Consider the following 25,543-nt stretch of genomic DNA (forward strand, 5'->3'; position numbering starts at 1 on the left):
TATATAGAAATCTTCTAAGGTCTTGGGGTATATTTGGGATGCATCAGAGAGTGCATATGAAAAAACAATACTATTTATCATGTTATATAAATGAAATGAAATATCATACCAAAAAGTTAAAAAAATTAACTTTTGGGAAAAAAAATCAAAAGGGTGCACTAGTATTTGAAAAAAAGATAATAATTTTTAATGTAATTAGTTGTTTGTGGGCCTCATTTCACTCTTTACTTTAATTACTTATCCATTTTGTTAAGTACCCCTATAGGTGTTATTGAAAAATTTGGCATTCAGTGAATAATGCCTCCAATTTTCTGTTCTGCAATATAAAAGAACTATTTCAGATTTATTTCAATAAATAGATTGATTAAAGGTAACAGTAGTTTTTCAATATAGAAATTACTAAGATAAATTTGGGTGTTCTCAAAAAGCCTATAACAACCATATTTGATGAACTTTGTGTCATAGTGTATAAGAAAAGTTGCTTCCCTACCCCAAACCAGACGTCATTGGAATAACCTTGTGTAGTATCAGCATATACAAGTTTAGATGAGGACATTTTCATCTTTTCTCCTTTTGCTTCCCACCTACAATGTGGCTTATTTTTTATAAGCAAATTTCTATGCTTGTTAAACCTCTCACATATCTCAGAATTCACTAGGAGGGATCCATGACAAACTAGAAAAAAAACATATGTGAGATAGATTAATACATGAAGAAGATCAAGAAAATATTGATCTGGTCAAGAGATGGTGCAGCAACTATTAGAAAGCTAAAAGTTGAAATTGAAAGAAAGATAATACCCCCAAGAATTACTAAGAATCATGTAGTCTTTGGAAGTAGATATTTTAAGTAGGAAGCTCTTGAGACTGATGTCCACTGCATCTTAAATATGAATATTTGCTTGTTTTGAGGGCCACCGCATTTTAGCAAGTACACTTTTGTCTTGATATAGCATGTTCAGAAATCCCACCATTCTCTTTATAAACCTAGGCATGGTTTACTATACATCCATTGAGTTTTTGCACAGACTTTTCCCTTATTTTAATATACCTAGCCCATTAGTCTGGTCACATTCAAATTCATTCAATCTTCACGAAGTAGTTTAATTGAGTTTCCTATGGTCTTTAAAAAAAATCTCCACCTAAAATAATTTCTATATTCTAAAGCATTTTATTGTAGTATCTAGAATCTGTATACGTACTAAGAAATGACATAGAATGTCTCATTTTTACCATTATCTTTCTCATATTACTTTCATTATAAATTGAGTATGTTGCTCAAATGCTCATGTGTTGGAAACTTAGTTTCCAAAGGGAGAGAGTTGGAAAATAGTAAAATGTTTAAGAAGTGAGTTCCAGTAGATTGTGGTTAGATCATTGGGGGAGAGAAAGGGTTAATGAAATGTTCATGGGAGACAAGATAGTTCCTATTGTTACAAAAAGAGCAGTCTTCTTACTGGATTTCTCTGACTTCCTGTCTCCTTATGTTCTCTCTACTTCTCAAATGAGCCCTCACCACAATGTGTAATGCAGGTGAAGGGGCTGTCACAGGAGCTTAGAAGATTCTGGTACAATGAACTTAAATCTTCAGAACTATGTACTCAAAAAATATTTATTTATTTATTTATTTATTTATTTTTAATTTATTTGTTTGTTGTAGTTGGACACAATACCTTTATTTTATTTATTTATTTTTATGTGGTGCTGAGGATTGAACCCAGCTCCTTGCATGTGCTAGGTGAGCACACCACCACTGAGCCAAAACCCACCCCTGAGAAAACATTTTTATGAATTTGTATCTCTTTTTATACATTGGCCTGGTTCTGGTATTTTTCTATAGCATTATAAAACAGACTAAAACAACAAGATAAAATGACTTTGAGTCTAAGGCCTCTTACTATGAGAGTGAGTAGAACATCTAAGATTACATTTTATAAGCCCTACTATAGTTTAGAAGGTAATGACTTAGCATTTATGATTCTTATTTTTTTATATTTCAAAGGTGATATCTTATATTTCTTATATTCCTCACGGTGCTTAGGTTAATGTTTTGTCATTTACTTTGAGACTCAACTATGTGGAATTGATACTGTTTAGTAAAGCAAAAGCAAGATTGGCTCCTTAAAATATAGCAAAGACTCTATGAAAATGTTTTTATTTTTAATGGGAAGAAATGCTACTGATCATAGAGGGAATTTGAATACATGGCTACATCTTGAAGATACCCATTAATCAGAAATGGTATGAACTGACTAGATCAAAACCATTAGAATACCATGAATAAAGAGGCAGAAAAAAATAGGTTTGTCTTGCACCATTTTGAGTCTCCTATTAGAGTACAAATTATAGTATTTTTTACCAGGAAAAGGACTCAAAATCATGTAGCTGCATTTTAAGGCTCGTGTATTCACACAACTCACCATCAATTATAATACCATTGTAGGTAGAGAAGTGTACATCTTCACAAGCAGAAAAACCAAATACAAAAAAGTGCAATTTGCCTTATGCAAAAAAAGATCTCTTTATTTATGTCATACTTCTTTTAGCTCTCAGGTTACATATCTTTGGGCTCAAGTTATTCAACAAGAAGAAAGTGTATTTGTTTTATGCTAGATCAGTTAAGAACACATATAATTAGAATGTAAAGATACTTTGATTTGGGGTTCAGTTGTTCCAACTATGACAGCTTGCCCAGGAAAACAATGCAGGAGATTTTGTCCTCCACTTCATCCAAATTGTATGGAAAAATTATTATTTTTTAATTTAAAAGTGGAACCCAGATGCAATCTATAGCAGATATTGAAAGGTCAGGATGAGACACCAAACTGCAGTTGTTTTCTCATGTTTTTTTTTTTTTTATCATTGATTGCTGTGGAATTTGATTTGAATGTTTGAAATAGAAAAAGTATATTTAAAAATAAACATAAAATATTATTTTGTATTTTAAGGCTCATAGCTTGAAGTCATAATACACAGTATAATTACCTCATATTTTTCTAATGGAACCCCAAGACAAAGCAGTTGTGATATATTTTTCATTAAAAACTTATTTTTACTAAGTAAAACTATGTTGTTCCATGGATCATACTTTTCTCTGCAGTACATGTTTCACCTTAAAATTATAGAAGTGAATGGTTTGATGGGGCTGCCAAATGGTTTATATTATCTTGTCCTGGTGAGTATTGTGGCAGAATATATGGAGGATGAACCAGAAGATTTCTGAAATTGTGTATTTTTGTGGCTAGAAACTGTTGAAAAGCACACCATTGTTATTAATAAAAAACACTGACTAAAAACATCAATGTTCTTTAAGCTGTACATAAGTGAACAAATTATTTGTTAAGCAAAAATGCCTGGTGCAGCCAGAGATAGCTGAAATACATGATATTGAGACTCTGAAAATCTCAGTTATATTTTTTACCTCTAACTAGTAACTTTTTCTAGCTCAATAAATCTCTCTCTATTTTTTTTCTTGATTTTAAAACCAGAGGAGCAATACTTGTCTTTTTTAACTTTCTGGATTTTTTCCCAATTTTACTGAAATAAGACATGCAGAATTTTTTGGAATGTATCGCAAAACATACAAATAAAAGTGAATAATCTTTGCTAACTTTGTGACTCTTTTTCTTTCAAATGCTGTTCTAGCTCAAAGTGGGTAACTTATCTTTATTCAATTACCTCTAACTGATTATATGTCCATTTTCCTCCTAGCATTTGGAAGCCACATTTCATCCATTATTGGTCTCTTGCTTAAGTCTTTACAAGTCTTTATTTTTATAGAGTTGTGTGTTGATCCAATTGATTTTTTCTCATTTAGTGTAGTTTCATGTATAATTAAATTGGTATAAATATGTCTATATTGGAGTGTGTACAATATCCCCAGACCTTGTTCTTAGCCATATATTCTTGTAAACTCAGTTCTTCATGAATTATATGTAATATGAATAAAATTGTGAATGATATTCAATACAATTTTTGTATGGATTCCATGTATTAGAAGCCTTTGCCCTATTGTAGGTGGTAATTCAAAATTTAATGATAAGAAACTTAATCTTTACATACAACCTTATTAGTTTACTTCTTACTAATTGGTCCACAGAAAATAAGACTATGAAACATAGCTCATTGATTATTTTTTCATAAGTATAAGGCCTCACTCAACCTTGACTCCAGATCCTTTTCTCTGATTCCTGCCCTGAAATAACACAACCTATAAAATAACAGTGATGTCAGAATTTACTAATGTTCATTAAAACACTAATCATTGACCTCATTCACAGAAAAATGAAATGTTTCCAATGAGGCTGAAGTCTAGAAGGCCATTATGCACACACAAGAGAGATAAAGCTTTTCTCTCCTTCAAGAGCTAACTTTAAGTTTGTGGAAATTCAGTCTATTTAAATCACTAGGAAATGTTAAAATGTTAAAAATTAAAATGTTAAAATTTGTAATTCAAGACATGAAAATCTGGAGCTTATTTTCCTATATCTATGTCCTTCTTATAACTCTTAATTTCAACATAAATACAAACAGAAAAAAGATATAATGATCTGGCTCATGCGAATTATATTCCCCTTTAAGTTTGATTAAAATGTGTAAAAGAATTAAGAGATGCTAGAATATTATTTACTCAATAGTATGTTTTACTGTTACATACAACATTTAGTCAAGTGGAACACTGTGATGTCTGTCATTTAACAACAGGATGAAATACATGAGTGTTAACACATAAACAAATATTCAGTTATAGGACATATTGAATACATAAGGTAAATATAGGTAAAAAAATGTACTATAAATTGGGCAGGATGGTCCATGCTTGTAATCAATGCAAATTGGAAAACTGATTAGTTTCATAAGTATAAATTCAGTCTCAGCAACTTAGTGTGGTTTCAAGCAACTTAGCAAGACAATCTCATAATTTGAAAAAGTAGGGAGAGGGCTTAGGAATATGGCCCAGTGTTTAAAAATCCCTAAATACAAACCAAAATACAAAAAAAAAATGCAGTTTAAATGTTATAATTCAGTGTTAAACATAAAAAAATAGATTTAATATAATTATTTTCTCCAGTATTCAAAAATGAAAATAGTAATTTTTGATTTAGAAAACAAAAATTATATGCTTTCAAAGATGAGGTTTCTGTACTATGCATGTATGATATTTATGACTGATATTTCTACCAAATAACTTGATAATGCTTAAAAATCTAAGCAAAAGTTAAAGACAACTACTTATTTTCTATATTTAAATGAGTAATGTCTTTTACTGATCCTCATATACATCAAGGTGTAATATATAGATAATGACTTTACACTCACATTTGTCAAAGTGTTTATTGTAAATGATTCATTTTTTTATATAAGGCATACATTTTGGACAAAATCTGTTCAATATTTACTACTGGTATGAGTTTTCAGATGTTCAATGAATTTAAAATTTGAATAAGTTTTCAAAATATTATTTAAGTTTTTAGGGTTTCTGGGCACAATGAATTCTCCAAAAATCAGTAGTGTTTAAGAAACATGTGATTATGAATTTTATTTCCATTTGTATTCTCTCTAACCAGTATGTATCCACTGGTGCTGAGTATTGGTGAATAAATTTTAGAGGCATTGCTACATTGTCAATTTTCACATTTCAAAACTTTGTCTCTTCTCTGGTTATTTTGGTGAGGATTAAATATTGACTCTTTCTTAGAGGAATGTTATGAGAGTCTCATTTGTAAAGCTTCTCTCCAGTGTGTTTTCTCTGATGTCTAGTAATATATGATATATAATTTAAAATGTTTCTGCATTCTCTACATTTATGTCTTCATTCCAGAATAAATAGCTTAGTGGTGAAAAAGAATTGATTTCTTATTAAAAGCTTTGCTACATTATTTTCATTTGTAGGGGTTTTTTTCTGTATAAATTCTGTTGTTAATGAGGTTTAGTTTTTCTTTAAAAGTATTATCACTTTATTTATATTTCACATTCACCTGGGTGTCTTCTGCTGTGGTGAATAAAGTTTTATTTTTTATTAAAAGTTTTGTCACTTATTCATATTTGTAGGGGTATTCTCCAGTGTGAATTCCGTTGTGGCAAATAAGGGGTGATATTTGAGTAAAAACTTTGTCACATACTTTACATTTGTTAGGTTCTTTCAAGTGTGAGTTCTTCTGTGACAAATAAGGTATGATTTTCGACTGTAACTTTGCCACATTCTTTACATTTGTAGGGCTTCTCCCCAGTGTGAGTTCTGCTGTGGAAAGTAAGGCCTGCTTTTTGACTGAAAGCTCTGCCACATTCTTTACATTTGTAGGGCTTCTCTCCAGTGTGTGTTCTGCTGTGGCGAATAAGGCCTACTTTTTGACTGAAAGCTCTGCCACATTCTTTACATTTGTAGGGCTTCTCTCCAGTGTGAGTTCTCCTGTGCCTAAAAAGGTCTGTTTTTTTACTAAAAGCTTTGCCACATTCTTTACATTTGTAGGGCTTCTCTCCAGTGTGAGTTCTTCTGTGGCCAATAAAGTGTGATTTTTGACTGAAAGCTTTGCCACAATTTTTACATTTGTAGGGCTTCTCTCCAGTGTGTGTTCTGCTGTGGCGAATAAGGCCTACTTTTTGACTGAAAGATTTTCCACATTCTTTACATTTGTAGGGCTTCTCTCCAGTGTGAGTTCTTCTGTGCCTAAAAAGGGATGGTTTTTGACTGAAAGCTTTGCCACAATCTTTACATTTGTAGGGCTTCTCTCCAGTGTGGGTTCTTCTGTGTGGAATAAGGTGTGATTTTAGACTGAAAGCTTTGCCACAATCTTTACATTTGTAGGGCTTCTCTCCAGTGTGAGTTCTGCTGTGGCAAGTAAGGCCTACTTTTTGACTGAAAGATTTTCCACATTCTTTACATTTGTAGGGCATCTCTCCAATGTGGGTTCTTCTGTGGTAAATAAGACCTATGTTTTTACTAAAAGCTTTGCTACATTGTTTATATTTGTAGGGCTTCTCTCCACTATAAATTCTCTGGTGGTGAACAAGGTCTGAATATTTATAAAATTTCTGGTGTTCACTCTCACTCGTAGTTTTCAATATTTTCATTTGTTGTAAATAGTCAAGATTACAACTTCTATATTTTCCACTTATCCCTTTGTAAAATACATGTTTTATGCCCTTTTCTGGTGAATATTCTTGGGTATCTTGAGGAGTCATGGCTGAAATAAAGAAAAATTTAAAAATAACAATACCTACTATAGAGGGATAAATATGCTTTGCAAACATAATATGAAATTAATATAAAATAAGTATATCAGGAGGGTAGCAGATTAGTATATTCAAAGTCATCATAAATTCAAAAATATATCAGTTCATTAAAAATGTACAGACACAATTACCTTGAGAATATTACCCAAATTCTTTTAGATACCACAGTACATCATTAAGAAGAGTATTATATTAAAGAGAAGGAAAGTATGTTACTTTTGTCATTCACAGCCTTTTGTCCTCTGTAAGATAGCATTACATATTTAGGAAATATCTACCAGCTACCTTCACTCTCAGTAGAATAAGAGAAATGTAAAACATATACAAACATTTGTGGCTTTTTCAAAGAGTGTCCAAAAACTGTTTTTTGTCTACCATGACATAGAGATGTGAAAATAACTAGTAGATTTTGAGTGATAATACCACAAATAGTCAACAAGGGTAAAGAGGCTATGGACTCTTAACAAGAAATATGAACAAAAAATTTACTAAGAAATATACACATATGTCTATAAAATTTTCCATAAGAACATTTTAAAAGACTATAAAAGCCTTGCATAGCCTAGGCCATAATACTTGGCTGAAGTCAACACATGACAATAAATTATAATAAATTGATTTTCATATTTTTAAATTCATGTGATATGACAATTTTTTCATTGACAAATACAATTTTGTTTATTTACTAAATATATCATGGTATTTTATACTATATATAAAAGGTAAAATGACTAAACAGAATGGATTAACACGATCATTATTTAATATAAATATCAGTTTTGTTCTTATAAGGTATTGTATTCCTTCTACTAGTATTTATGAAGAACACTCACCATTTGGTAAAACAAAACTCTTGAACCTCTTATGCTCAATAAAATAAAAACATGGAGACTTTGACTATAATATCAACCCTACACAAAACACAGTACCCAGTGAGCACAATTTTACTCACTAAATTTCTGACTTTCACATGTGAATCAAATGCTCTTGCAACTTAATCTCTGTCTGCCACATTTCACTTAATGCAAAGTCCTGCATGTATTTCTTAAAACACTTTATGAGACAAAATATTTTCATAAGTAAATAATAATAGTATATAACTGCAATATTTTTACTCATTTGATCATTGATTGGCACATAAATTGAGTCCCTACCTTTAATACTAAGAACAATGCTTGCACTAATCACAAAAGCAGAGGAATCCCTTCAATTTTCTGATTTAATTGTTCATGGATACATATTTAGTACTAGCATTTCTGGATCTTTAGGTCATCCAACTTTTAATTTTTCATGTGTGGTGCTTGAGATTAACCACAAAATTCTATATCACTGAACTACAAACAAGTTATTTTTCTTTAATTGTTTGAGTCATGCTGTTTCTAAATTTCTGTGACTTCCCTCAAACATGAAGTACTTTTGCAGGGCCTCTCAATTAGCAAATAGTACATGGATGCACCACTGTTCTTGCAAATTTTTATTTATTTAAATGTTTTTATACTTTTTTTTGCCCCAAAATTGACTCTATAATATACTGTTGGCTCCTTTAATGAACAAATTAAAAAATAGTACAGCAAATATAAACAAAGAGAAGCATGGCTTAATCCAAGTAACAAAAGAAAAAAAAAACAAAATTAAGAACAGAATATTAGGATACTGACAGTTATGAATTACTCAAAGAACCCTAAATAACTATTTAAAGAAAGTTTAGAGAGTAAAATTGAGAGAAAAATATATTAAACTACTTAGGCACAATTGTGTATGTGAATAATTCCTTAAGAATAAATGACAGGGGGATTCCTAGTGTACAAAGCTGAAATTCTACCAATATGAGAGAGGCTAATCAAGCAGGACCAAGGATAATACAAGTCTAAGCAACTTGTGAAATACTGTAAAAATTAAAATCCTATAGGGAAGTGTGAAAAGAATCCAAGCATGCCACAATAAAAAGCAATAATCCAGAAATTAAATCATTAATGAAATAGAAAAATAAGAAATATAGAAAACAACTTACAAAGTAGAAGTATAATGAGCTATTCACTTCAAAATATTTATGATTATTAATGCATTATTGCAAGTCACAAAACAAAAGAAAAAAATTGACTAATAGAATTGAATCTAAAAAAAAAAAATCTGCCAAGTCTGTTACAGCAGAGAGCATGGAAAGAAACCAAGCATGATCTGCTCCCAGAGGCCCTATTTGTTTAAAGATGGATAATGCTCCTGCCTTTACATCTCATCCTTTTGCACAATTTTTAAAATCAATGAGATATAGTTTTAAGTAATGAAGTTTCTCATAATGCTTTTGGACAAGCATTTGTTGGGTGAGCAAATTGTATCCTAATACTTGCCTTTTAAAACAGAGACAAAAAAAAACAGATCTAGCCTCTCTCATATTAATATGCATTAAATATTGTTTTATTTACAGTTAATGTGCTCAATATACAACATAAAGTTAATACTCAAAATTGGTCGTCTGCATTGAATAGACATTTTATTCTCAAACAGCCATTATCAAAAAAGTATGTAATATATAAGATTCCACCTGACCAGCATGGCAAGATCCTATGCCTTTGATCACCTGGGGAAAAGCATGGACTGCTACACTTATGCCAACATGTCCTGTTTGGACTCTAGCTTGATGTATGAAATATAGCAATTAGAAATGTACATCAGAGACTTCATAAGCTGATTCAAAAGTTTCATTTAACCCTGGAAGAGAAGAGTCCCTTCAAAGAAGAGAATAATCATTCTCCTAAAAAGGGGAGAAACATTAAAAGAGGAACCCAAGATGCTGTAATTCCAGTTATGTGGGGGGATACAAAATCTTTAGCAGCCTCAGCTCAAAAGGTGTTGGCTCAAATAGGTTAGAATGTACTCTGGACTAACTCTTCAAAACCACTTACAAAACTACTATGAAACTCACCTATCCTATGATAAAAAGTATTAGCCATGCCTCCATGGCCATTGATATGCTTAATGAAAAACAAAAACAACATTGTCAAGCCATACTTGACATTCATGCTGCAATTGATTGTCTGGTATTGTTACATCATAATGGATATCAGAAGTTTAATAACATGTGTTCCTTCAATTTAAATGATAATAGTAATTTTATTTCAAAAGACTTAGATTACCTTAAAGATATCATTAATGAGGTCCAACAAGATAACTGATGTATAGACTTGTTGGATTGGATAATTTCATGTTCACTCAATTTGATCTGGGTCAAAAAATATTCATAGGTGGATGTTTACTGATGTTGGCACTTGCTGTTGTCTATGGCTGCCTTATTTTTTGCCCCCACCAGCATTAAGAAGATAAGTAATATTATTTATTCAAAAGGACTTAAAAAAGAAGAGAAGGCTGTAGGTATTCTGACCTTGGAAATAGAAAAGTGTGGGGGTGATGATAACTGGCACCCTACGTTCCAAAGTAGTAATGCCTACCGGGTTCTCCTTGAAGCTATTAAGACAAATCTACAGGTGTACTATCTAGTTTCTGTGGTAATGTCCTTAGGGAGAAGGGGCTCTATGTTTTTAGTAACTGTAATTTATCTTTATTAGCTAGCACTTGGGGTTAAAATAAGACTAGTTTAGAATGTAGTCATGGTAACAGAAGCTATGTAATTTTGGGGTATACTATGTGCAGCCGTGAAGAGGAGTGGCCAGTTTTTTTTCTTTGTTCCTTTTGTCTGTGAGTGTGTCTCTCTCTTCTGTTTGCTTCTTTACAGGTTTCCTCACAAGATTTGTAACAGATAATGCTGACCCTCAGACCAAAAGGTAAGTATTGGTGGTTAATCTGAATAAACTGGGACTTCATTAAAGAAGAAAACAGAGGGCTACAAAGAATTTGAAAATGTAATAAATGTAGGACAGTATGTGTTCAATCAAAAGAAATAATGCTAAGCTTCTGAAATTTTTTTTCTGCTGAATAACTACTCTGCCAACATTTTTTAGTTTGGTTTTCTCCATGTGAATGTCTCAACTGTGTCCCCTGCTATGTGTAGGCCACAATAGTTTACATCACTAAATTATGCTATCTACTACTTATCTAAAATGAAGGATGTATAACACACAAGAAAGAGAGAGATTAATGAGCAAAATAATATATATTAAAGAGTAAAATATCTATACTAAAAATGACCTTTTTCTTTGAAACACAAATCTGAAACTCATTCTTACAGAGAAGTTCCCAGAAGATACCACAGATGTAAATTAAATAATAATAATTAATTAAAAATTTTAAAGGGAAATTAAACTTACCAAGGAAGGCAAAGTTTCTATAGTTCTCTAACATCACATCTTTATATAAGTTTTTTGAGCAGGCTGAAGGCATTCCCACTCCTCTTCAGTAAATTCAATGGCTATATCACTGAGTGTTAACAGGACCTGAAATAAGAATAGATAAATAAATAACACATTGACCACATGAATATTTGCACAGTCTGTAAGGTAATTGAAGTTGAAATGAGAGTTAATAAAATATCATGTAGGTGGTGTTTTAGAACACAATCATACTATTATCGACTTCTACAGATAAAGTGATTTAAGTTCAAAAAAGAATCTATACTCCACATTTATGAAACACAATATAAATCCCAGGCGCTACTACAAAAATATGTATTTTGTAATTTTTTATATAATGATCTAAATTATACATATTGTTCAGATGAGAAAATTATGGTAATTAAGAAAGGGAATCTTCAAATTTTAATTGTACAACCACTAATCAGAGATTTACTAAAGTGTAGAATCTTATTTGTTATTTCTCTGATGGAGCTGGCTGTTCTGAATATGTAGTGAGATCTCTAGTAATTCCAATACCAATGGTATAAAAGAAATTTTGAAATGTAACAAGATGGAAAGACCACTTAATTCAAATATTTAACAATGAATTTAAGTTCAAACATTTTATGGTATTTATGTATGTTGTTAATATAAAAAAATAGCAAAAACAATCCTTTTTGGATTTTCCTTTTTATAATTTTAACAATTTATAACATAAAAAATAATATATACCTATATATAAAACTTTGATTGATGTATATATTGTATGATATTTATAATAGAATATGCATATAGCTTTTCAAACAAATATAATTTGTTTTTTATTTTATTGGTTCTTTCTAGTTATACCTGATACTAAAATCAATTTTTATGGCATTATGCAAGCATGAGATATATCTTTTCCTAATTAAAATCCTGTTCTTGTTGGTGGTTATCATTGTGGGAGGCCAACTTTACGGGTGACTGAGTTACACTCCCCAGCTGGATGCTGAGGCGCTCAGTCACAGAAATGGTTGTGTCTTGGTACAGCCCCATGGGTGAAGCTATGCTCACCTGTTCCTTTGTAATATAACCCCTTGGCCTGTTTAGGATAGAATCTTAAATGGAAGTTCCTTGTGTGTGTCCCCTCCTCTTACTCTGCCCTTGGGTGTGGCCTACCCAGGTGTCAGTCAACCTTCTGACAGTGGACATCATGAAGATAAACTCAGCCCCCTGAAACCTGACCCCTTGCCTCATTTGAATAGCTTCTCCTCAATAAAAGGGGTCAGCTGGTTCTCTCTCTCTCTCTCTCTCTCTCCCTCTTTCTGGGCACCCTTAAGGTCAGAGGAGCCGTCACAGCAACCCCAAAGAAAAAGTTATTTGTGTCTCTTGTGTGGTTATTTTGTGCAGCCCAGTTACCCCAGTTTAACTAGAGTGACCCCTGAGCCTTTTAGGCATGAGAAAACAAACCCAGCATATCATGGTAGAATATATACATAAAGATATATATATATAATCTTTAATATTTCTATCCCCTTCCCTTTTATTTATTTATATACTTTTTACTATTGTGCAACCTACTGATTTTTTTTTCTAATCCTTCCCTGCTTTATGAGCTTTAAATTTCACATATCAGCAAAAACTTTCAACCTTTGGTTTTAAAGAAATGGTTTGTTTTACTTAGCATAAAATCTCCAGATTCATCCATTTACTGACAAATGTCATAAAGTCATTCTTCTTTATGACTGATTCATACTTTATTGTGTACATAAGCAACAATTCTTTATCCCATCATCACTGAATGGAGACCTTCATCATTGAATGGTTGTCTTTATAGCTTAGCTATTGTGAATTGTGCTGCTATAAACATCAATGTGGCTGTGTCAATGTAGTATGATGATTTTATTTTCTTTGGGTATACACTGTACAGTCAAAAAACTGGGCAAAATTGTGGTTTCATTTCATTAACAATATCCATACAGGTCATTATGTTTCACTTAGACCTCCATGGAGCTGAAAAAAATGGATTTTATCTAAACCTGAGGTTGAAATAAAACATAGAGAAAAAAAATCAGTAAGCCATAAAATGACTAGAATTTATTATCAAATAATCCATCCCAATAAAAAGTGAATTTCATAAACTGAAAGTAAAGAAAATCTTAAGCAAAAGAGCAAAATTAGAAGCTATTAAAGATGAACATAGCACAGAGAGAGTTACTAATATCAATGTTGGTGCTTTTAAAAAGCAAATGAGCCAAGTCTAGTGATGGAAAACTGTAGTTCCAGTGACTGAGGAGGATTAAAAAAAGATCATAAATTCTAAGACAATATTATATATATATATATATATATATATATATATATATATAGTATTGAGCAACTTAGTGAGCACTTAGCAACTCAGCAAGACTCTGTCTCTAAATAAAATATTTAAAAAGGACAGAGGATGTGGCTTCATGGTTAAGCACCCCTGAGTTCAATCTTAAGTACAAATAAAAAAAAAAAAGCAGACACAATTTAAAAAGCACTAGCAAATTTGAAAATTAAACAAATAAAAGTTATATCAAGTATACAGTATATAATTGCAAATATATGCATATATAATAATTTCTCACTTGATGGAAATACACTCTGGAAAATTTATCTTAAGAATCTTCTGTCATTTTCCAATTCTCTGAGTGTAATGAAAAGAATCTAGATGGTATCGACTAGTACATGGATAAGACATTTGATATATCCACTGTTGTACATAAAGTCTACTGCTGACCAAACTACCATGATGCCACATGATTGATGTTATGAAGTTAAATCAATCAGGGTAAACCTCATATTAAAATGAATGGTGGAATTTCAGAAAACAACAACAACAAAACTCTTAATAAGTCTCTTATTATTTAGGCAGTGATACATAATGAAGATTACAGTGCGGGGAAGAGAAAAAATGGCATTGATTTCAAAGAAAGATGCTAGGATATTGGGAAAACAGTGTGATAATAAAATGCTATTTTATCTCTTTACTCATAAAATATAACAACATAATTTGACACATTAAATGCTGAATATAAGTTAGTAATAAATAATACTAAAATATATAAGAAAGTACAAAGCTCAAAAGTTTTCCCACAAAAGATAGGGTGCATATGGTGGTGCACCCCTGAAATATCTTCTATTCTGGAGTCTAAGACATGAGGTTGAAAATTTAAGGCCAATTGAAGAAATTGAGCAAACCCCACCTGGAAATAAAATTTAAAACACAACTAAGAATATGCCCAGCAATAGGACACTTTGTTTGAATCCCTAATATCACAAAAGAAAAAAAATAGTTTGTTTTCAGAATTATACAATAGGTTTAAACTTATGAATTTCAAAATATTAATAGAAAAAAATCTATTCATTAAATGATTACATTAAAAGGTGAAAAAGTAACAAGGTTAAAAAACCCAATTTTCTCACATATAATCAAATGCTTATAAGAAGAAAAAATAAAACATATTGCAAAAGAAAAACAGAATAAATTCTTGAAGAGCCATTTTATAAAGGATCCAATTGTTCAATAATCATAAAAACTCAAAATCTTTAGAAATTATGTAACATTGAATAAAATCATATCATATAGATGAATTAAATAGTATTGATGAGTATGTGGAATAAATACATTCACAAAAGAGGAAAATAATAATTTAAGCTTTTATTATCCATTTGTAGAAACTGTTTTGTAATCAAATGTATATGATACACTCACACAAGAAACAGAGACTAAAATTAGAGCAACTGTAAATGGGAATACAGCCATATTCCTCCAGAGTTGAAACCAAGGGGCATGGTTAAAGTGGAAGAAATAATTATTAAATTTTATAAAAAGTAAGTTCTAGGAACTAGAATTTTTTGATGTACTATATCTAGTTTGACAAATAGTATAAAATACAATGTATGTTTCATGCACATCATATGAATATTGCTTTTCATTTTAAAGTATATTTACAAAAGGTATATGAAGTATTTGAGAAAAAATACAAAAAATCACATAAAAGACTCAAATATTCAACATATTTACAAAGGATAAATCTATTATAAAAATGACCATTTTCCCAAGTTAATCGATAATAATAACTGGTGAAACTTTTACTATGCTTTACTTTTTGTTAAAAAAGAAATCAAAGCAAAAACTTCTAAGATTTTCCTGGAAATTTACATGTATATAAAATTAGCCAAGAACTCTCTCATATATAAGAGCAAATGTACTAATGATCACTACCTGACACTAATACATGTTATAATATTACAACAGTGTAGTAATTTTAAGATAAAGAAATCACAATACAGAAAACTACATAGGGCAATTCATATGTAAGCAAATATCTTTTTATTGTTAACTACTGTTTTGAGTCCTTCTTAAAACTGTAAAGTAATTAGAGGCACACACTTTGGAAAACTGTACACCAAGAGATGAGTAGATTGATTGAGAAATATGCCATATTATTGGAACAATACGAAGAAAGGAAGATTGATTAGGGTTTGAAATATATTATTTAACTCTAAATTGCCTGTAGTGTGTTAATTTATCTGTACACACAGAGGAAGGAATAAGAGATACATGAGTATCAACTCCAGGGGAAAAAAATAAGTGGTTTTCTATGGCCATGCAAGATCCATGGGCTTTTTTCCATTAGACCAGAGTGGAAGAGGTGTTAAATCTTAAGTTAAGCCCTTAATCCCTTAGAGGGATTTGCCAACATTCTCTAAAATGCAAAAAGCTGTTGCTGACAGTTCAACTTTTATCTAGACAGTAGCAAAAAATTAACAGGGAAATACAGACCACCACTGAAATCCAAACTGGCAGTTTAGCACTTCCTAGGCTCTCTTGCCCAGCTCACTTAACTAATAACACCAGACCTAACCAATTCTTTCTGTAAGTAATTTGTCCCAATATTAACTTTTTCCATTCAATGGACTACATCTGAAACCTCAAAGCATTGAAAGCACTGGCAACTGTGCAGGTGCAAATCTCCCTAGATCAAAAAGGAGTGGTTTCACATTGGTGTGCAAACATCATAAAGGGCTAAAGTCTTGAATATTAGTGAAGAAAAATGGTTACAATCAAAGATCCCTCTTTTTTTCCAAAATAGTTGTACACAAATTTTTTTTCCAGTGAGCATCAGGCACCCTGAAATCTAAAAAGCTTGCATCAGAATTTTAATGCACCAGCCAACTATAAAATTTTCTGCAGCTTGAGCACAGCTGTTAGAATGGCTACTCTCAAAAAGTGGAATAGTAAGTAGTACTCCAATTATATGGATATAAAAGAAAGAAACACTGTGCTAGACTATAAAATTAGTGAAGACACTTAAAAAATGGAAATTGAGAGTTCTCTCAGTTACTTCTTTGAGAAACTAAACCCTCTACATTTATACTGCTCTTGAACAAGAAAAGCCCCAAGTATTGATCTGGACTTATGAGAGGCATTAGATGTGCCAGCTGTGGGATGCTCATATTACATAGTTCTGAAACACAATTCTAGGAAAATACAAGAGTAGAGAACAAGAATGCTATCATATACATTCCACAAAAGGAAATCTGAGCATAAAGACACCCTGACAGGTTGTCTGCCTTTGGAGACATAAAGGAAGAATAGAAACACATTATTTTGCCAAGATCAAGGGATTCTTCTTTACTTTTCAATCATGTAAAATGCTTATAATCAACAACAGCAAAAAAATTTGCATTTGATTTTTTTCTATGGTACTGGGGATTTGAAACAGGAGCATGTTAATTCTGGGCTACATACCTAGCCATGTTTTAAAATTTTGAGACAGGTTTTTCTAATTTTCTAATTGGTCTACCTAAGTTCCTGATGTTTACCTTGAAATTGCAATCTTACTGACTTAGGCACTTGAGTCTCCGGAATTAATATGCATGTATCATTGCACCCAGAGAGAAAAAAAAAATACTTTAAAAGTCTCATCCAGTATTTTTTTTTTGTATAACAATTGAAAATACCATGTTCATTTCAAATATAATATGGGTAAAGTAACTGATAATAGTGCAAAAAAGTAACTGATAATACTGGGAAAGGGGGAAGTTGTCACTGAACAGGAAGCTAAAATTTTATATATTAATACAACTCAAAATACTGGGGCACAAATTTAAAATGACACTTAGCAACTTTCTGAAGATAAAAAAATAAAATAAAAAAGTACCAGCTATGTAGCTAAGTGGTATAATACCTCTGGCTCAATCCACAATACCATAATCTCCAAAAAGAAGGAGAATGAATTCAGGAGGAAAGAAAAAATGAGATACCTATAGAGTATCTCACCCCCCTCCTGGAGGAAAAATATAAATGGAGTTGTGTTTCTGAAATATCCCCACTCCAGAATCCACAACAAAATATGAGAAGATTCTAAAATGTTGCCACAAATGTTCTCAGATAGAACTTAAGGTAGGGGCTAAAGATATTGTATAGGATACTATAGTACTTGTTAATATATGCTCCAGTTTACTGGCCAGTGGAGATTTATGCCTGACCTTTCTCAGAAGAAGACACAGGACAGCAGAAACTAAAGATTACACCAGGGATTCTAGCCAACCATTGCCAGTTCCCACCAGAGTCAGTGCAGCCAGTTTCAACCACACTCACCATCCAGTCTCACGATTTCTATGCACACTCATCATTTACTATATTTGTAGAAACCAAGTGTCCTCCCTATAAATCACAAAGTACCTATACAGAAGAAAAAACTCAGGTTAACTGAACATAAGTGAGGGAGCCTAGAAACAGATACCCACACTGGAAGGCTTCACACCAGATGGTTAAAACTTGCTTCTCTTTACTGAATATGTTTTTCCCCAGATCCAAATATTTTAGTCTATTATTTAAATTGATTAATGGTATATTCCTAATTTTATTAAATGGCCATAGACCCAATGGCCTTTCTATAACATTTTCTTTTTCTTCCTAGGATGAAAGCCCCTTAAGAAAATGGGCTTGAAGTCAAGATGAATTATTTTGCTGTGCATGATGTCATACACCTGTAATTAGGGAATTTGAAATTGTGCTTCTTTAAGAATACTACTAAAGCACAATAAATGAAAACAAGAGTCATTAAATGGGATAAATTCAAACTTAAAACATTCTTCTCAGCAAAAGAAACAATCAGTGAGGCAAAAAGTGATTGGAATGGGAGCAGATTTTTACCACATGCACATCAGATAGACCCCTAATTTCTAGGATATATAAAGAACTTAAAAAACTTAATACCAAAAAACAAGTTTCCCAATCATTAAATGAAATGGGATAAGGAACTAAGATAAATAATCCATCAATCAATAAATAAAAAATTCAACATCTCTAGCAATTAAAGAATTGCAAATCAAAACTACTCTAAAATTTAATCTTACTCCAATAAGAATGACAGTTATTAAAAATACAAGCAAACATATTTTGATGAGGATGTGGGGAAAAGGGCCCACTGTTACACTGTTGGTAGAACTCTAAATTGGTGACACAAATTTGGAAAAGAATAAGGAGATTCCTTAGAAAACTTGGAAAGGAAACATCATTGACCCAGCTATCCCACTCCTCAGTTTAGACCAACAAGAGCTAAAAACAGCATAATACATGGCATATCCATATCAATGTCCATAGCAAAACAATTCACAATAGGTAAACTATAGAACCAATCTATATGCTCTTCAATAGATGAATGGATAAAAAATATGGTTTATATACACAGTGGAATATTACTGAGCATTAAAAGAGAATAAAATTATGGAATTGGGAAGTAAATGGATGGAGTTGGAGAATGTCATGTTAAGGAAATTAAACCAATCCACTAAACCAAAGACCTAATGTTTACTCTGCTAAGTGGATACTGATCCACAATGAGGGAAGTGGGAGGTAGCATGGAAGAAAAGAAGAAACTTTGAATAAGACAAAGGGGAGGGAGGTGATGGGAGATGGTATAGAGCTAAGTAAGATGGTGGAATGAGATGGAAAACTTTTGTACACAAAGTAGAGTTTCATGGGTTTTGTAACTATACTTTCTGTACAACAAGAGAAATAAAATTGTGGGCTCAATTTGTGAACTATAAAGTGAAATGCATTCTGCTCTAATAGCAAGTTAGAACAAATTAATAAATAAAGCTTTGAGAAGTATTCTCAACTCTCCTTTATAAATTATCAAATACAATTTTTATATCATTTTCTAAACATAGCTGGACATAGGCTATATAGGCTTGAAGCAGAGAACATTTTTATTAGAAACACAGTGTAAAAGAAAGACAAAAAAAAAAAATATTTGCACCACATTGAACTATAAGAGAAATGATACCTGGAATTCAGAAAAAAAAAAGATTCAAACTTTCATACTCGGGAATATGGATGACATGGATGCCTAAAGTGAAAAGGTTATTACAAGCTTTTGAAAGAAAATTCATGTGAGTAGCAGGTAATGGTTAAACAACTAGAATCTAAACAGTGTCTTCCAGGGGCTTTGTCAGCTGTGCACTATAGAACATACAGGTATTCATAGCCTCCATGAAGAGCATTATTCATCTGTGCCCTCTAAAATTATTCCCATAGTACAGATGAAAAAAACATGGGTATCTGGATACTAAATGGCAATTCAGCAGCCCAAAGAAAATGACCCAGAGACCGAACTGTATGAAATTTCTTCAAAGACCATCAATGTATTGTTAGCTCCTAACACAGAAATGTCAGTCTGAGGAAAGAATATTTTCTCTCCATTTTGAAGAGAGTGCATTGATAATACATTTCAGGGGCAACATAAATACATTTTTTTTTCTTTCATGTTAAGAAACTCAGAAATAGAGCTTACAAGACAGATTTCTTAGAAGGGTAAATGCCTGGAGATTACAAAAACAAACAAACAAACAAACAAACAAACAAAAAAACCACATCAGTGGCCCCTAGTGACTCAGTAAGAAAATAAATCTAAAAGGCTTATTAGAAACTGAAAAGCAAAAATTATATAAAAATAAATGTTCATTAGTTGCTATCTCCATAACATATCATTAAGTAAACAACAAATTATGTATGACTATTTCTAGAATTGGCCAAATTTTAGTCCATATGATTTTATATTAAACCCCCAAATCCAGATAATAGAATTCATGATTCACTGCCAAAAATATTACACAAAAATATTTTTTAAGGAGTGGATATTTAGTAAATATGTCATTTAACAATTTTATTAGCATATGATTTTAAAGAAATTTATTCATTTTCCTGCAGCCATACTGTAATGAAATTTCTTATTTATTTTTCTTGTAGTAATTAACAAAGATAAGCCCTAGAATCCACTCTAAATAACCTACCCTTACAATCATACAAGAAACCTATAATAAATGATGAGTAAAGAAAAAAGTCAATTTTTAAAAAATAATTAAAACCTTTTTCTTTTTCTTGAAATCAGTCTCTAGCTGCATTTTTTAATATTTTTCTCATCTTTTAAGCCAAAAAGATATAAAGGACAGGGCTGGGGATGTGGCTCAAGCGGTGGCGCGCTCGCCTAGCATGCGTGCGGCCCGGGTTCGATCCTCAGCACCACATACAAATAAAGATGTTGTGTCCGCCGAGAACTAAGAAAAAATAAATAAATGTTAAAATTCTCTCTCTCTCTCTCTCTCTCTCTGTCCCCCTCTCTCTCTCACTCTCTCTTAAAAAAAAAAAAGATATAAAGGACAGAAGTTTGAACTGCAAATTTATACATGAGATATGTTTATTAACTATAAAAGTCCAAAATCTTTAGAAATTTATGAAATACAAAATAGAAACCCATCATGGGAAAAATTAAGCAATATTGATGAACATTTAAAACAAATTAATAATCATTAACTCAAAAGGAGTTTAAATTAGTATCTATTTGTAGAAACTATTTTGCTATTGAATACACATGATACTCCCCATCACAGAGACTTATTGAAATTAGAGCATATGTGATCATGATAATCTAAGTATGCAATGGTACTCACCAAAACACTTGAAGCCCAAGGGCATGGCTCAATACAATATACATCTTGGAAGACATAAATAATAATCTGTAGGAAAAATGGTCACTAGGGCCAGTCACTTTTCATAATATATCCAATTTAAAAAAGAGAATAGGGCTGGGGATGTGGCACAAGTGGTAGCGCGCTCACCTGGCATGCGTGCGGCCCGGGTTCGATCCTCAGCACCACATACAAACAAAGATGTTGTGTCCGCCAAAAACTAAAAAATAAATATTAAAATTCTCTCTCTCTCTCTCTTTCTCTCTCTCTTTCTAAAAAAATTTAAAAAATAAAATAAAAAAGAACATAAAATACTATGCATAAATTTTACATAGGTGCCTTATGCAAGTGGTATTTCACATGTGTACATTTTTAGAAACAAAATATTTAGAACTTATGAGAAAATAAAAGTCACAAAAAGCACATAAAAGACTGAATTATACATCCCATATATAGATGATAAAACTCATTACAAAGGTGATAATTTTCCCCCAAATTAACCCACAATATAGCTCACTAAAATTGCTATGTACAAATATGAATACATCACAGTGAAGTCTACTTTCATATGTATTCTATAAAGCAATAATTAAAAAAAAACTATAAATAAATATAAGATAGAAGAAAGTAGGAGAATAGGGAAAGGGGAACTACTGGATACTGAAGGGGAGAAAATTATATTTCATATTTTATGGTTATGTCAAAATAAACCTGACTATTAAATACAACAATAATGCAATAATGAAAAAAAAAGTTTTACTTTAAATGAATTAAGAAACGAAAGCATAAATTTTTAAAATTTATCTACAAAGTTATATGTAACTTCAGCCAAAAACCTTTTCAATTATAAGAGAAAAAAAAAACTTATCATAACCTACTATTCATATATATTGTAAAATTATAATATTACAATAATCATCAAAGCATCACAAAATAAATAAGATCCTCATATTAATATATATGTATGTAAAAACAGTATTCTTTACTGCAATAGCAAGTTCTAGATAAATCAAACCATAACAAAAATAATATCAGCCACTTAGATAGGGCCTTTCTCAAAATAAATTTAAACCTGTTAGGGCTATTTACTGGTGAAGAGTCCTTGCTTCCCCATTGCTGAAGTATAACACCAGAGAAGTACACCAAGGCAAGTTTAGAGTGAAAAGTAGAAGCTTTATTAAAGGACAGTAGAAAAAATTTCTCCCCAGAGGAAAAAGAGGACCCAAGAGATAGAATCCATAAAAGGGCTTTTTTTTTTTTTTTTTTTTTTTTAAGTGAGGTCTTTTTAGCTTTTTTATAGCTAAGGTCTTCCTTTCAGCTATCCAGCATTCCTGTCACATTGCTGTCCTTTGTTCTGTTATCTGGCAGTGATGGAATGTAGGTGGAAGGCCCAAAGTTTGGAGGACAGGTGGGCTGAAGGAGTAATCTGGGCAGGAAGGGCATTTGGATTAGCATCTCCATGTTTGCTGTGAGCTGCTTCATTAAAATTTCCTTGGCATGTGCTCAGGGCCTTGGGGACATATTCAATTCCCCATTTCCTGGACTCCATTCTCAATGTGGTGTTCATTCTTGATTTTACTGGATATTAGACCCAATTTACCTAACTACAATAACTACATATCTGTAAATCTGTCTTCACTACTAAGGATATGGCTACTTAGTACAGTACCTCTCAGTTCACCAAACTTTAACAAAATAATAATAATGAAGAAAGTAAAAATAAAAGAATGTCAAAATGAAAATTAGCTAGCTCTGAGGAAATTAGGTACCCCAAAGTGACGGCTCCTCTCCTGCAGGAAAATGGCCCTTAGAGATTTGATTTTGATAATTATTCCACCTGTCAAACTCCAGTATCTTGCCTGCAGGAACACACTTGCCACATAGTATTTTATGCAGATCCTGAGGATGACCTTTGAGCATAAAGAAGGCAGCAAAGAGTCTCTGCCACTGACATGTCCCCCTCCTGGTTGGCCAGTAGGACTGAGTATATAGTGGCCCAGTGGAGGACTTAAGCCTGCAGACTCCAGAGACTGCCCAGAGTACCAATCTGTTAGCTCCTGCTCTCAACACAGCCAGTCTTGTGGTTCCAATAGTCTTTCTCCCCCAGGCTCCCTTGCTAGGCCAATGCACACTCACCATTGCCTGGTTCTCAAGAGTAGGGTTACTTGGGATCCTCAGTTCCTACACAGCAGAACACTTGTGATTCTGAAGTGTGAGACTACAAATGGCAAAATTGGAGGACTCAGGAGATAAGAAGTGAAAGCCCACCCTCCTCCTCCCTGATGACACACAGGATTGGAAAGTTCCCACAAAATGATCTTGATTGGAAGGAGCTTCAGATCATGAACATTGAATCTGAGAGAAGTGACCCCTTGTTTTTTTGAGTGACAGGGAATATTATCAAATCCAGGCATGAATGAGGGCTACAATCTCAGGTCATTGAGTGCTGCTTTTTTTTTTTTTTAAATCTGAGAAATGTACCCCAGAGTCTCAAATGCTGTTATTTTAAGGTAAGGTTTATTTGTTTTCACAAGTGGGAACTAACCCAACCAACAGAACATTTTCATTTAAACTTACATATGAGGTCATTTCAGTTTATGGATTATATGTGCTTTTATATTACTCAGGAATTAATATAAAATAATGACAATAACTATCAAATTGTATTTAAATTATTTGATCTCTTTTCTTTTTAGGTGACAGATTGAACTTTGAACTGGGAAGAAACCCCCTAAAGTAAAAATGACCAATAAAAACAACACATAAGCGGCTGGATTGTGGCTCAGCAGTAGAGTGCTCACCTTCCATGTGCAAAAACCTGGGTTCAATCCTCAGTAACACATAAAAATAAATAAGTGAAATAAAGGTATTGTGTCCAGCTACAGTTAAAAAAATACATTAAAAAAAACATAAGGTACAAGATGAGAAACCAGCCTTTACCTCAGAGCAAAGAATGTCCAAGGAACGGGGTGTGACTCTTGTCCTTGGAAAAACACAGAGAAATCCTAGGCACAAACCCATCCTGCTGAGTTTTTTATCTACAAATAATGGGAGAGATCTGCTGTGCCTGGTATCCCTGACTCAGTCAGGGTAGGTGGGGACCCATAGCATCTTCCTAGCAGCCACCAATCAGCATGAGACAGGGAAAATAACTGGGATGCCAGATGACCCTTCCAGTAGTTTATGGTGGTTGATAACATTTTGGGAAACCATATAGTTCAGCACACACTCCCCTCATGGCCTAAACCAATTAGCTCAAATGAATCCCCATCTTGTAGTAACCAATCACCCTTACCAAACTTGTTCCTGCCAGTGAATGTGCTAATCATGTTTTAGAATTGTTTATGATTTTCCCAGGGTGTGTGATGATTTGCTAAGAGATGCTATGATGTATGTGGGGTACCTGCCTTCCCCAAAGAGTGAATAAAACTGCTGCAAACCCTGGGTTCAGGGCCTCTAAGCTACCAGTTGCTGTGTGTGTGGAGGACTGAGCTAGCTTACAATAAACACCTCTTTGCTACTTACATCAATCTTGGTCTCTGGTGGTCTTTTAGGGGTCCTGCATTTGAGCATAACAGTCTCTCCTGAAACCCATGGGAAAAGAAGACAGCACCCCAGTTCTCTAGGACTGCACTTTTATAGCACAAAAAGTTGAAAAAGAGGGGTGTCTTGAGAACTTACACAAATGACAGGATTTTGACAAGCATAATACAAAGGCAGGTAGTAAGTTAATGGTCTAAATGGTTCAGCACTTAGGGAATAAGTTTAGATTACAACATCAGAATTTATGATGTACCACTAAAGTTTCAGAGTGAGTTGTTATTTGGTCAGGGAAAGCCAGAATTTATAAGTTATCACTAAAGTTTCAGGGAGGGGTGTTATCTCTTCAGGGAAAACCAGACATGGGTGAGTTCAAGGCACTGGCAGGCATTTCAATCAAGTTTAGAAATCACAGTAATTTATAATGAAGCAGAAATTAACATTTCATGTCTTTGTGATGGGATGGCTCCCAATCTTAAAAGGAAATAGGCTTGA

The 25,543-nt window shown here is 32.5% G+C and overlaps 1 pseudogene; it reads right to left on the minus strand.

Annotated features, from left to right (window-relative positions):
* Positions 1-6,131: 6,131 nt before the first annotated feature.
* The window catches only part of LOC113177662 (uncharacterized), a 147,047-nt pseudogene continuing 127,635 nt past the window's right edge, over positions 6,132-25,543 (minus strand).

Source organism: Urocitellus parryii (genome assembly GCF_045843805.1).
Source record: "Urocitellus parryii isolate mUroPar1 chromosome 10 unlocalized genomic scaffold, mUroPar1.hap1 SUPER_10_unloc_1, whole genome shotgun sequence".
In the NCBI taxonomy this organism is placed as follows: Eukaryota; Metazoa; Chordata; class Mammalia; order Rodentia; family Sciuridae; genus Urocitellus; species Urocitellus parryii.